The sequence below is a fragment of the Erigeron canadensis genome, chromosome 7, assembly GCF_010389155.1.
Source record: "Erigeron canadensis isolate Cc75 chromosome 7, C_canadensis_v1, whole genome shotgun sequence".
In the NCBI taxonomy this organism is placed as follows: Eukaryota; Viridiplantae; Streptophyta; class Magnoliopsida; order Asterales; family Asteraceae; genus Erigeron; species Erigeron canadensis.
Window position 1 is genome coordinate 8,166,266 of NC_057767.1, and position 4,596 is coordinate 8,170,861.

The following is a 4,596-nucleotide window of genomic DNA, read 5'->3' on the forward strand; positions in this document are numbered from 1 at the left end:
GAAGTTTAAGGGTTAGTTGTTAATTAGATAACCATCGGCCTTCAAACTCCAAACCTTAGAGCGGTGCCAGAAGGCCCCGTTGTCATCATTCCCCATCCGAATCAAATTTGATTTTACACGTCTCTCTATCAAATTTGATTGTATATATAAAGTTTCAAAAAACTATACAAAATCAAATTTGATTTAATTCATACATTTACACAAACAATTGGAGATTATATCAACAAACCTATACACATTCAAATTTGATTATATGCCTGAATCTGTTGTATTTCGTATCATATGTGTTTGTCTTGAGCAATCGAGTTTGATTGATTTAGTCAATCAAATTTGATTTTATTCATAATCACAAAGGTGATTAAGTCATATTATCAAACTTTGGTTTAGTCATTTCATCAAACATCTTGTATACAATACTTAATAAAATGTGATTTGATTCCAAATCTTTTTCTATATATAAAGTTGAAGTCCATTCCTAAAATTTTGCTAAAAAATAGCTTAGTTGGCACAATTTAACCCCTTTCATTCATTAAATTTAGTTTTAAAAAATTATTTATGACGTAAACAATGATTATTTATTAATAATATCAATTATCAATTAATTAAACTATAAAAAACATGTACGTCCATCTCAAGATGTTAAATTGGCATTTTTAGTATATGATTGAAAAAAAGAAAATAAACAAGAATCTTCAATGTATCTAATCGATCGGTTCTTGATTCTCACCCATAAACTAATACACATAACAAACTTTTCACTTGATCCATATATATCTACTTCATATATATCATTTACAGGTCAATTATCTTGAAAATGAAACATGGAATATAATGCATGTATTATGTATTAACATCTAAAAATCTAATCTCTTATTCTTCATACATAGGTTTTTTAAAAGGTCGAACATTAGATGGTTGTTAAAACGCCAAGTTCTATACGGTGTCATTTCCTATCCCCCTCCCCAATCCCAATCCCCTTTGGGGAATAAAATTACATCTTCATACCCGTCCCCATACCCAGTCAAATAAGAGATTTCTCGGTCAAATCGGGTTCGGATATCAGATTTCCCACCGGGTACAAATATTTTTGCCATCCCTACATGTATGTGTATGATAAAATCATATGATATTTCTAAACTTCTGATGCATTCGTGTTTTCACGTTTAACATTACATCCCGACTGTTTTTATTACAATTAGTTATCATAATACTACCCAGGTAGTCATTCGGGTCCTTAATCTAGTCATATATAAGAAACTTTGGTTTAACTGTAGGCAATATTGTACCAAATAATAAAATCAATTAAATAACTTATAAAATTTAACAATGTCAAATGTTAGAATAGATCTAATCACATATTATCTAATTCCATTTTATTATCACCTAATAAATTTTGAATTTACATAACAAAAAACCATATATTCGTATTCAATAGATCTTTCATTGTTTATTAACATCTTCAAGATCCATTGATGATGACCAATGGAGATGATGATGATGACGGAAGCAACAATGGTTGTACCATATCGATTGAAACGTGGTGGTGACCTGAAAACAGTGGTGGTGGTGGTGGTTATGGTTCTGCTACTGATAGTGAGTGAGGCAGAGGTGTGTGTGTGGGGGGGAGAGGGTGGTGGGGTGGGGTGGGGGGGGGGGGGGGGATTAGTAAAAGATGGTAAACGGGTGAGATAATGTGCCAAATATCAATAATACTCATCTGCGTGTTTTTTTCTTTTTTAACATGGATCGTTGATTGCTTTTGATATAAGAGCTAAGATTTAACCCTTAAGTCTCACCGATTTTAATAGTTTTATATGATTACAACTCTTAAAAAGAAAGTAGCATTAACTAATTAAAACTTTTAAAAGTCAAACCTCTCAAATATATGTTACTCGAATGTTGAAACGCTCAAACCCGACCTTCCACATAAAAATCCTTTGAACCTCACAAACCTCACCACCTAAACCTTTCAAAAACACACAAACCTCTCAAATATTTTCTCGTAAAACTATAAAAGTTAATTCTCACACTTTCAATTTCTATTTAATGTCAATAAAAAACTATTATTATGCAAAGAGAAGATATAAAGAAATAATATCTAGAATAACAAATTTTAGCACAGATCATATATATTCTACCCAGATCTTTAGTGTAAAGATTGTAATATAGTTGAAAAAATTTCACGCCGATTACAGTCATCCGAAACATACATTATAAATATCTTATCAACAAAGACCGAGCCATCAATTCTCGCTTCGTAATGTTTTTGGTGCAATCACACAAGATCTGTTGTTGAGATACACCCACAAACTATAGGCCAAGAAAGAACCAAAAGAAAAAATGACCCAACGCTTCGAAGAAGACATTGCATCAGTAGCTCTATAGATCAATGCCTTCGAGTTGTGATTGGATTTTCGAACCAAGCCTGCCATCTCAATTTACTCTTCCCACACTTTTAGTTTTGATTGAACGGATCTTCGTAAACCACGTAGACGTCATAACTTTTGAAACTTAAAATTGTAAACCATTTTGGTTGGCAATAATTATTAAAACCCCACATTATTTCAAATATAAATGGAAACGTGATTTAATTATTTAAAGAGTTATCAACACAAATCGTCCCTGTAGTTTACCCAAATAGTCATGTTTTATCTATAAAAATCAATAATGTCATCGGATGTCTTTTATAGGAGGATAAGGTTCGTATTTCGTTAATTAACATGTTGACCGTCATCTTACCTCCATTAACATCTCCATGTGCCTTCCGCGTGCCCTCCACGTGTTTAGTCAAAAAAACTAAACACAAACTTTATCTTTCTATAAGGGACTGTCAGTATCGTTATTAACGTTATTAATTGTATTCTGGGATGAAACATGACTACTTGGGTAAACTATTAGGACGATTTTTTGTCATCAGACTTTTGGAACTTCAAATTGTAAACTAACTTGGTGGCCAATAAATATCCAAAATTCTAAACCCCACATATTATTTCAAAATAAAAGTGGAAACGTGATTTAATATTTTAATTATTTCAAAGGATACCAGTATACCGCGCTTTTAAATAATTGAAAGTGAAATTCTCAATTAAATATGCAGCCAAATAAATCAAGTTTGACTTTTGTAAACTTGGGTAGTGATAAACTACCAATTCACAACATTAAGTATTCAAAGCTGGCATCTAATTTTAAAAGTGAACCTCCCAATATTTAATTGAGACTCGCATATGGCCTTTTTAAACCTCGTAAATGTGTAACTCTTACGAAGACTTAAGACTTGTAAAACATTTTGGTCAGTCAAATTTGTAAACTTTTGGATTAAGTTAATCCAAAGGTTTAAAACTAAAAGTGTGGGAAGAGTAAATTAAAACTTAAATGTTTTTTTGAACTAAACTAAAGGCATTTAGTGGGACACTTTAATAGTATATACTTATTTCTTGTACAAATTATACGTACTTGTTTCCTTGCATCCAGATTATTTGACCTATTGCACGATCTAATTAAGGTGAGTTCATAACTCCTTTGGTTATTTTTCGAGATAAGTATTTTGGAATGTAATAAATTTTGAACGAATATCTATAATGTATAATAATTAAAGTTGTGTTCATCGTATGTAATAATCTTCAAATTTGGTCTATTCTATGTATTCAGACATACGTGACAACCATATAAAGTTGTCACTTGTTAGTTTTTTATTGGTCGGATACACCTTGATAAATACAATAAACAAAGTTTAAAGATTATTATATACAATGAATACAACTTTATTTATTTCATATTATAGACATTTGTCCAAAATTTATTACATTATAAGATACTAATCTTTATTTTTATTCATGATACTCATTTAAGTATCTAATGTTCTGGATACGTTATCTTTTGTTTATATGGCTATCTAGACTTATTGTGTATTTGTGCTTATGTGAAACTTGTGAGCTAGTTTGAGATATGGTAAAGTATGTGTTATGGGGGCATGATGCTTGATAACTTAGATAGCCTGGTTAACAATATGGTATCACGGTTACTAGATATTTGTTATTGGATGTTGGTTACCTAGCTAATGGCTCGGGGTAACCATATGGCATCACAAGATATGGAAAAAAAAAAGAAAAAAAAGTTGGCTACGGAAAAAATCAAAAAAGTAAAAGTAACTCGTAATGAATATCACATGAGATATGATATGACAAAATCCTAACAATCGTACGTGGTTACTTGTTACCCGTTGCATGTCACTTGATACGTGGGATACATATGCTACTTGTGTAAATTTCGAGTTACTATTATAGCACATAAATTATTTACTTTAATTACTTCAAACCATCACCTACCTTTGTGTTGACATTTTTAAAAAGAAAAAATCACGACAATAGCCAAATTTCGTTGTAATTATATCAAAATAGCCAAGTTTTTTTGAATTATCACAAAATAACCATATAAATCGCAATAACTGGACAAAATCGCATAAAGAACCTTAAAATCGCTACAAGATCATCAAAATCGCTACGAGATCTTCAAAATCGCTACGAGATCTTCAAAATCGCTACGAGATAATTAGCCCAGAAAAGGTATTTATGACAAGTTAAGGGACTTTCCAAATAA